Here is an 11,231-nt window from a genome sequence, read left to right on the forward strand (position 1 = left end):
TTCCTGGTGCCTTGTTCTTTGCCAATTCCTTCAATGCACCTTGGACTTCCTCCTTCAGTATCATTGGCTCTTGATCATATGCTACCTCTTGAAATGGTTTCCTCATCAACCATTTCCTTTTGGTATAGTGACTTACTGTATTCCTTCCATCATCTTTTAATGCTTTCTGCATCATTTAATAATTTGCTCAGAGAATCCTTCAATAATGGAAGTCGAGGCTTGAATTTTTTCTTCAGTTCTCCCAGCTTGAAAAATGCTGAGCGTGTTCTTTCTTTTCGGTTTTCTGACCTCCAGATCTTTGCACATTTTGTTGTAGTATTTGGCTTTTTCTTCTCAAGCTGACCTTTGAAATTTTATTTTCAGCTCTTGTAACTCCTCATTTCTTCCATTTGCTTTAGCATCTCTATGCTGGAGAGCAAGTTTCAGTGTCTCTTCTGACACCATTTTGACCGTTTCCTTCTTTCTTGTCTTCTTAATGACTTTTTGCTTTCTACCTGTATGATGTTCTTGATGTCATCCCACAACTCTTCTAGTCTTCTGCTTTAGCGTTTAATGTATCAAATCTGTTCTTCAGATGATCTGTAAATTCAGGTGGAATATATTCAAGGTCATGTTTCTGCTCTTATGGATTTGTTTTCATTTTCTTCAGCTTCAGTTTGAATTTGCATATGAATAATTTATGGTCTGTTCTCCAATCTGTCCCTGGCCTTGTTTTGACTGATGATATGGAGCTTTTCCATCATCTCTTTCCACAGATATAGTCAATTTGATTTCTATGTATTCTATCTGGTGAGGTCTATGTGTATAGTCATCTCTTATGCTGTGCAAAGAAGGTATTTGAAATGAACAAATCATTGATTTTGCAGAATTCTACCATACAAACTTTGGCATCATTTCTATCACCAAGGTCATATTTTCCACCTACTGATCCTTCCTCTTTGCTCCCAACCTTTGCATTCCAATCACTGGTAGTGATCAATGCATCTTGATTGCATGTTTGATGGATTTCAGATTGAAGAAGTTGGTAGAATTCCTCTATTTCATCCTCAATGGCTTTAGTGGTTGGTGTGCAAATTTGAATAATAGTAGTATTAACTGGGCTTCCCTGTAGACACATGGATATTATCCTATCACAGACAGTGTTGTACCTAATGAATGATCTGGATATGTTCTTTTTGACAATGAATGCAACACCATTCCTCTTCAGTTTGTCATTCCTGGCATACTAAACCATGTGGTTGTCAGATTCAAAATGGCCAATACCAGTCCATTTCAGCTCACTAATTCCTAAGATATAGATGTTTATGAGCTCCATTACATTTTTGAAAGTTTCTAATTTTCCTAGATTCATAATTCATATATTCCATGTTCCTATTACTAATGGATGTTTACAGCAGTTTCTCTTCATTTTGAGTTGTGCCCCATCAGCAAATGAAGGTCCCACAGGCTTTTCTCCCTCTGTCTTCAGTACATTCTCATCATCACAGTCTACTTTACCTTGAGGAGGCAGCTCTTCCCCAGTCGCATTTTGAGTGCCTTCCAACCTGAGGACTCATTTTCCAGCACTATATCTGACAGTGTTTCTCTGATATTCATGAGGTAGGTTTTCAGTGACTAAAGATTCAGAAGTAGTTCATCACTCCTTCTTCCTAGTCTGTCTTCATCTGGAAGCTCATCTGAAACCTGTCCACCATGGGTGACCCTGCTGGTATTTAAAATACCAGCAACTCACAAGCCACCACAGTATGACAAACTGACAGATGTTTGGTGGCCAGAGTTCTATAGGAGAGTACAAACTAGATAGAATATAACGCAGCTGTTATAAGGATAATTGGGCAGTAAGAGAAGTCTGGGGAGGCTGTTGGGCATTCATTGCCAGAGAAGGAATACACACATAGGTATGAACTTGTATGGCGCCTTTAAAACATTATCAGGAATGCAATAGTTCAGCCTGAAATATCCTTGTTTCATCATTTCATATGATGACTTTGATGACTAAGTATAGTGTACTGTCCCAACTGCACTTTGAATGTTGTTGTTGTGGATAAGTGCCGTCGAGTAGATCCCAACTCATAGCAACCCTGTGTAGGGTTTCTGAAGAGCAGCTGGTGAGCTTGAACCACCAACCTTGCAGTTAAATGGCTTTGTAGTCTGGTGCATTAACCCACAGAGCCACACCTGGACTTTGAATATTCTGTTATTATTTTGTTGTTATTAAATGCCATCAAGCAGGTTTCAACTCACAGCAAACCTGTAGAGGGTTAGCAGCTGCTGAGTTTGAACTGGCAACCTTGTGGTTCACAGTCCAGGGCTGATCCTACAACCTACCTGTGCCTACCACCCACCAGTTCTGCTGCTGCTGTCTGTTTCTTGACAGAATGTCTGCTCTCACTTCCATATCCTTTTTTGCATTACCATTGCATGTCAGAATTAAATGAGACTTAAGGACTGTCTTGTACTTTTTCCTCATTTCTGACTAGTGAAGTGACTTGTCAGTGACAATCTTCATATTAGTGCACTGTCTGTAATTCGAATCTCCTCAACTCTAGGTCAACCTCTGTCCACAACAGAACATGACCTCTCATTTATCCCAGTTAAAATGCACTAGCCACTTCACATTTTCTGTGTTTCCTCCCTATTGTTTCCACTAACAACTCTTATCTTGGTCAACACTTGTTAAGTAAACAAAGCTGTATGGCTTTAACATGCTTTATTAAATACTCCATGTTTTCTAATCAAAGAAACCACTAAACTATGAAGTTCTTTTACTAGTTTCCATCAAAACCATGCTTTTTATTGTCCCCTATGGAACAATTGAATAAACAACTGATTATTCATTCAGCCAATATGTAATCAACACATACTCTGTGGTAAGCATTATCTAGGGCTGTGTTCACAGTATTGAAGGAGTCGAGTCATGCTGTAAGCTCACAGCAATTGAATTGAATAGACATATTTACTAGACTGGAGTCCTGGTGTGGTGCTATGGGTTAATGCGCTAGACTGCAAAGTAGGTTTGAACCACAAAGTCGGCAGTTTAAGCTCACCAACTGCTCCTTGGAAACCTTATAAAGGGTTGCTAGGGGTCAGAACTGACTTGATGGCACTTAAAAACAGCAATAACAATTTACCAGTCTGGAGTCCTGCTGTGGTTCTATAAGAGAAGCACTAGACCACAAGGTTGATATTTCAAACCAACCAGCCACTCCTCAGAAACCCTATACAGAGTCACTGTGAGTCAAAACCAGCTCAACAGCACTTAACAACAACAACATATACTAACCTAAAGGTTAGCAGAATGGACTTTAGTGTCAGAAGGACCTGGGAGAGAATCACAGGTTTTCATGTACTGATTATGTGACCCTGCTCAAGTTATTAAAGTCCTGGTGTGGCACAGTAGGATAAATATTCGACTGCTAACTGCTAGATCAGTGGTTCAAACTCACCAGCAGGTCCTCTGAAACCCTTTAAAGGGTTGCTATGAGTTAGAACCAACTCAATGACATTTAATTTTTTACAACAACAAGCCCAGTTATTTAACTTTTGTAGATCTCAATTTATTCATTCATAAAATGGAATTATTAAATGTAGTATTGGTGGTGGTGGTGGTGTGCTGTGGAGTCGGCCCCAACTCATAGCAACCCTGTATAGGGTTTCCAAGGCTGTAAATCTTTACGGGAGCAGAAAGTCTTATCTTTCACCCATGGAATTGCTGGTAGTTTCAAACTGCTAACTATGAGATTAGAGCTCCTTTTACTTGTTTCCATCATATTTGTTGAATTCATAATGTAATTCTAGCCTTAGTGAATTCTGGTCATTAATGACTTGATAAATTGTAAGCATATTTATATGGTACATATGAACTGCTCAATAAGCTGTCACCATTATTATAACTATATAATTAATATACATTATTTAGGTCACCAAATGTTCCCCTTCATAGGCAGTATATTATGTATGGTTGACATAGACATGAGTTGTCTGGATACTCTTCAAAGAGGAACTTTCTGTCCAGCTGTGGAGCATGTGGTCAATGACAGCCTCTAACTGCCAGAAACTTCAGAGTCTGACTTAGCTACAGGCAGAGAGCTGCTTTGTTCTGGTCACACTCTTCCCCAGGACAGCCTCTATCTGATAATATGACAATCCAGCCTTTGGGTTCTGTTCAGATCAACTCTAATGGAGAATATCTTTTCCAATGCTCCTCACCAAGTCCACCATGCTTGCCTTCTCCCTCTGCCTGAACCTGCTTCCTCACAGACGTTCATTTCTAGTAAACATCTGGCCCCTCAAACTCAATCCTTGCACTTGCCTCCAAAGAACCTATTTTACAACACAGTAACTAAGAGTCTGGGCTCTGAAGCCATACTACCCAAGTGTAATTCCAGTTGTCACTCTCGGTGTAATCTTGACAAATCACTTTATGATGTATTTCTTTACCTATAAAATGAAAATGCCTCATACTGTTATTATGAAGGTCAAAAAAGTTAATCCATGTTAAGTGATTAGAAAAGTGACTTGCATCTTTAGAATACCTATGAATATTACAACCAAAGCAACTCTTTGGGACATTTCTGTCCTCTAAGATCACTATGACTTGTAACCAACTCAATAACACTCAACAACAAGAATAGATAGATAGATAGAAAGAGAGAGAGAGTGTGTGTGTCCTGGCATGGCACTGTCATCAGTTTGAACTGCAAGGTCAGTGGTTCAAACTCACCAGTTTCTTCTACGTCATTTTCTACCCTGAACATTGGGAAATACACTAGTACTAAGGCACCCTGAATATGCACTGAATGGTTTAAAATTAAGAGAGGTGTGTGACAGAGTTGTATTCTCTTACCATACTTATTCAACCTGTATGCTGAGCAAATAATCTGAGAAGCTGGGTTCTATGAGGAGAAATGTGGCATCAGAATTGGAGGAAGACTCATTAACAACCTGTGATATGCAGATGAAAGTGAAAAAGACTTAAAACATTTCCTGATGAAGATCAAAGAGCACCGCCTTCAGTGTGAATTGCATCTCACTGTAAAGAAAACAAAAATCCTCACCACTGGACCAATAAACAACATTCTTATCAACGGAGAAAAAAATTGAAGTTATCAAGCACTTCATTCTTCTTGGATCAACCATCAACAGCAGCCAAGAAATCAAAAAATGTATTGCATTAGGCAAATCTGCTGCACAAGACCCTTTGAAAGTGTTGAAGAGCAAAGATGTCAGCTTGAGGACTAAGGAGTGCCTGACCCAAGCCATGGTATTTTCAATAAGCTCATATGCATGCGAAAGCTGGACAGTAAATAAGGAAGACTATAGAAGAATTGATGCTTTTGAGTTATGGTGTTGGAGGAGAATATTGAAAGTGCCATGGGCTGCCAAAAGCACAAACAGATCAGTGTTGGAAGAAGCGCAGCCAGAGTGCTCCTTGGAGGCCAGGATGGCCAAACTTCATCTCTCATACTTTGGACATATTATCAGGAGGAACCAGTCACTGGAGAAGAATATCATGTTTGGTAAGGTGGAGGGTCAGAGAAAAAGAGGATGACCTTTAGCGAGATTGATTGGCAAAGTGGCAGCATCAATGGGCTCAAGAGTGGCAATAGTTGTGAGGTTGGTCCAGGACCTGGCAGGTAGCATTTTGTTCTGTTGTGCATAGGGTGGCTATGAGTCGGTGCAGACTCTAAGGCACCTAACAACAACAATGCACACTGCTATCCAGGCACTACATAAATGATGTCTACTTCCATTCCCTATCTGTCAGCATCTTTTACTTCCTCTAAAAGGCAAAACTCCAAAACAGTACAAACAATTACCTTGACTACAAGGTCAGGTGAAGGCCTGCCACCAAGTTCGCCCCACTCAAAGCAAAACAAGGAAGTGTTAAGTCACTTGGATTTCTGAAAGTTTTACTCAGGAAATCAAGAGTTATTTCATCTGAGTTAATTGCAAGGCTTATAAGCATCCTGAATACAGTGAGGAATTTCTCTCATTCATAAGCCTACCAAGTGGGACAGTTAAAAATGAATGTATACAGTATTCGTCCCTCTGAGCTATTTTCTTCTCATAAATTTTATTTATAACACAAACATAAAGACAAGGTTTGTTATTTGTGCTCACAACCCATTCAAAGACTGAGCAATGACATCTATTTAACTTATGTGTTTTATTGAGTCAAGTAATGTGTGCATATTCTCCCAATATTCACGGGAAATTTTGGTAAGTGTAAATCACATTATACATTGACTTGCTTAGGATCAACATTGTCACATAAAAAGAAATGACATATTCAATTCTTTTTCAGAGAGCCTCAGTTTGAAGAACTAAATGGTGAAGAGAAGAATGAAGAAGAAGGAAAGTATGTTCATTGTATCCTAACAACAACTTTCATGTAGTAGAGAAATTACTATTTTCACTTTATATGTAAACAACGACAAGCATCATATACACAGAATTGGGCAAGTAAACAATCATGAAGCAAATCAGGGAAGAAAATAAAAAATTTCACTGCACCGGCAGCAATGTTATATGGGAAAAAAGTTCAAACTTTGTAGGTTGAAATTGTAGGTTGGCCACTTAATGTTTATATAACCTTGGGCACATTTTTGAAACTTTTGTAACTCGGTCGCCACAGCTATAAAATGGTAGGCAAAACAACACCTAGCGCTTAAGATTTGTAGTGAGTATTAAGTGAAGTGAAGTAAGCAGTGACTATTTAATAATTACTAGCTGGCCTCCCTTTGCACTTCTTTACCATATTCCAAGGCACTCTTACCCTACTTTTAGTTGAAGGGCTTCTATAATGTAAAATTCCAATTCACCTACTGATAGCATTACACAGAAGAATGGCCCAGGCAGTTTCCCACTGACGTCTACTCAATTCCAACACATAGAAACCCTATATGTTGTTGTTGTTGTTGTTGTTATGTGCCGTGACCCTGTACAGGGTTTCCAAGGCTATAAATCTTTACGAGAGCAGAAAGCCTCATCTTTCTACCGCAGAACAGCTGGTAGTTTCGAACTGCTGATCTTGACATTCACAGCCCGATTCGTAACCACTAAGCTACCAGAGCTCCTTATTAACCCTGTATAGGGCACTCAAAAACCTTAACTTCCTTCATTACCAATATCTTCTGTTAGAAAGAGATTCCAACCCAGTCTGACTTAGCCATCTGAGTTCCTAGAAACATAGGGACTTTCTAACACATCTAGCTCAAAATTTCCCAAAAAACATGTTCTATAGACCGCTTGTCCCACAGAGTACTACTACTCAGTACAATAACAAGGATATGTCTCACTTGGCATATCCCAATGAACATTTGCATGTTAAGTGAACCAAGAACACCTGGTGTAGAGTCACATGTATAACTTTTTCTTCTAGCACTTTCAAACATTGACTATAATTCCTTTTGTGTAGGACCAGTTTTAGAGATGTGGCCTCAGTAGTAACTGGGATCCAAAGAGGAGTCCTAGTATGGCACTATAGGATAAACTCAGGACTGCTAACCAAAAGGTTAACAGTTCAGAACCTCCAGTCACTCCTTGGAAAGCCTGTACAGGACCATTGGTACAGAACCGACTCAATGGCACTTAACAACAATTAGGATCTAGAGATGGCTTTTCATTTCTGATGAGTCTTGCTAAGATTCTAAATGTTTCGAAGTAAGAAGATATTATCCCTCATTTAGTCCAACCTTGTCATGTTACCAATGAAGCATGGGCCTTTCCAAAGTTACTATGGGTTCTGGGCTTTTGGAATAAATTCATGTTCGTTTCCAACCACCTGTCTCCAAACAGCTACTTGTTCATTCTTAACACACACTCATACCCTTTCTTGTCCTTGGCTTGCTGAGCACAGTAGAGGACAGTGACTGTCTTAAGTGTAAGACGGATTCCACCAATTGAAATTCTCTGCAGCCTGATCTGACGTTTTAAATTACCTGCCCTCCTGGCTCCGGGCACTATTCACAGTTCATAACTCCCCACAGCTGCCTGCTCTTTTCTGAGACCTTTCCAGGGTAATAGCTGCCTTTCAGATGATTGTTGTCTTCCTGCCCCATGAGTGGGAGAGTTCCATCCCCATCCAGAGAATCCACTAGATATTGCCATGCACTCCTTCCTTTTTCAAACTACTTCCTACAGTTTAGGCCCATTTCCCTTATGATTGCCTATCTTTGGGATTTAATTAAATGTCATCTGCCTTGAAACAGGAAGTCCTGTCATGACACTGTAGGATAAGCACTGGAATGCTAACCACCACAAGGTCAGTGGTTCCAACCTACCAGCCACTCCTTGGAAACCCTATATAGGAATCAACTACACGGCACTTAACAACAACCTTTAAACAAAAAGTCTTCATTTTTTTACCAGTCAGGAAGTAAGTTTGACAATCAAGCATTATTGAGTTTGACTTTGAACAAGTTATTTTATTTTTCTGAGACTATTTTATCAATGAAATGGAGATACTTGTATCTACTCCATCATTTTATTAATAGCACCTGTTCCAGTATTTGACATCCTATCTGATTTTCAGCCACCTATGTGCACTTCTCTGGTAGCGTAGTGGTTACGAATCGGGCTGCAAACCTTAAGGTCAGCGGTTAGAAACTACCAGCTGCTCCGAGGGAGAAAGATCAGGCTTTCTACTCCCGTAAAGATTTACACCCTCGGAAACCCTGTACAGGGTCGCTATGGATTGAAACCGACTCGACGGCACTTAACAACAACAACAACATGTGCACTTCTAGACAAATTGTGAGGACTATAGTCTCCAAAGGCAACGAAGGATAAAATTCTCCAAAAGAGTGTTTAGTAATTGGTATCTTTCACAATATCCTTGAATTAGCAAGTCTTTAATGTACCTGCAAGCTAGATGTTACACTTCTTTGTGAATCAAATTACAAAAAGAAAATCCCACGTTTAAATTCTAATTTCTTAATGACGCTAGAATGTGTTTAGGTGTGTATGTGCATGTTTGTGTGGTTGTTGATTTGTAAGTTTCACTTTTCACTAATCAATTGTCCTTGGACTCTTTCTTAAGCTCTTTGACTCTTGATTTCCCCAACTGTAAACTAATCAAGGAGCTCTGGTAGCATAGTGGTTATAAATCGGGCTGCAAGCCACAAGGTCAGCAGTTCGAATTTACCAGCGGTTCCGTGGGAGAAAGATAAGGCAGTCTGCTCCCGTAAAGAGTTACAGCCTCGGAAATCCTGTGTAGGGTCGCTATGAGTTGGAACCGACTCCACAGCACACAACAAGAACAAAACCAATATATTAAATACATATGTCATGCCATGTTTCAGTGCAGCTGCATTCACTCTTACTCATGCTATCCTTAAATATAACAGAGCAAGATGCTGCTTGATCCTGTAGCATCTTCATGATCCTGGGCATATTGAAGTTGGTTGTTGTATTGTGTCAATCATCTCATTGAAGAGTTCCTCCATTTTTCTTTTTATTGATCCTCTATCAAATTCGGTGTCCTTTTCTATCAACTGGTCTTTCTTGATGATGGGCTCAAAATAAGGGATTCAAAATCTTGCCATTATTGCTTCTAAGGAACATTCTGATTGTCATTCTTGTAAGACTGATTTGCTTCTTCTTTTGGCAGTCTACAATATATTTAGCATTCTTCACCAATACCACAGTTTAAAACCATCAATTCTTCTACCTTTCTTGTGCATTATCATAAAGAATCTTAGTGTGAGCCTTTAAGATAAGCGCTGAACTTCTAACCCCAAGGTCAGTGGTTCAAACCCACCAGCTGCTCTTCGGAAATGCTATACAGGGTCACTATAAGTCAGAACAAACTGGATGGCATTAACAACAACATCATAAAGAATCAATAAGATCAATGTGCATCAAGCACAGCTTTTCTCAATAAACGTCATTTCAATCATATCTAAAAATGACAACAACAAAAAAGTTCCTGCCTACTATCAGTTGGATAAAGTTTGGTGGTGTGTGCATGGTGGGGGAAGGGAGGGGAAGGAGGAGAATTTTTTTAAACAAAAGAAAAGAAAAAAACAAATACAAAAAGTTAGCTGTAAAATAAAGAAACATTCATTATGAATTTTATTACTCCAACTACTGTAAACTCTGTAGGAATCTGAGCTGCAAAGCTGCCCATTAAACTGTCTGCTCTTTCCTGTTTAAACAAGGCCCCTCTTGGACTGCTGCGGCCTTAGCCTCCATGGGTCTGCATCCAGGAAGGAAGACGTTACTACGGTAACCACTGAGGCCTTCACTGGAGGGTCTCTGGGATAGGCCAGAGTCTGGTGCAAGTGACAAACCCCAGTTCCCTTGATAATGTACAGAAAGGTAGTGGCCATGATGTCCAGGCATGAGCAGAATGAGAGCATTCAGGCGTGAAATCCCTTTCAATTGGTCGTTTGTTTCCTTCAACGGAGAATTCACTTTGTGCAGTTCTTTTGAGAAATGGCTAATCTAGGCTCAGTGGTGTATAAATAATAAATGTTCCAGAAGGAAAGGTATTTTCGTGATTTAGGAAGGGGAGTTGTTGGCATCCTAATATAATTTGATTGAGGTTTTTTAAAGACTTGAAGCTGTAAGAGACCATAGAGAATAGGCTCATTTTAGAAATTCGATAACAGGTGAGGAGAAGTAGGGGTGGCAGGATAGGGAGAAACACTGGCCAAAGTTCACAAACTACCATGGTTGGTATCAAAACATATCCTAAGCTGCTGGTGATAAAGAAAACTTGATTTGTGTAATCATGACTGTGAGATGGAGAACTAGATAAGAAGTAGCGAGATGAAGGAAGGAATACGCAAGGGAAGATTTCAGAGACAGACGGAACTTAACTGAGAATCACAGAATGAGTGAACGCTGCTGTCATTTACTTGGCATTATCAGTTGCCATCCAATGCATTTCAACTCATGACCACTTGCTGTGTACAGTCTGAGTAAAACTGCTCCATAGGGTTTTCAGAAATAGATCATCAGCTTTTTCTTCAGAGATGCCATTGAATAGACTCAAACCTCCACCTGGTGGTGGTGATGTGCCATGGAGTCAGTTCTGACTCATAGCGACCCTGTACAGGGTTTTCAAGGCTGTAAATCTTTACCGGAGCAGAAAACCTCATTTTTCTCCCACGGAACATCTGGTAGTTTCGAACTGCTGACCTCACAGTTCACAGCCCTATTTTTAATCACTGTGCTACCAGAGCTCCTTTCTATTTAGCATTACGGTGTTCTAAATACTTTAA

The sequence above is a fragment of the Chrysochloris asiatica genome, unplaced genomic scaffold (genome assembly GCF_000296735.1).
Source record: "Chrysochloris asiatica unplaced genomic scaffold, ChrAsi1.0 scaffold00026, whole genome shotgun sequence".
NCBI lineage: Eukaryota > Metazoa > Chordata > Mammalia > Afrosoricida > Chrysochloridae > Chrysochloris > Chrysochloris asiatica.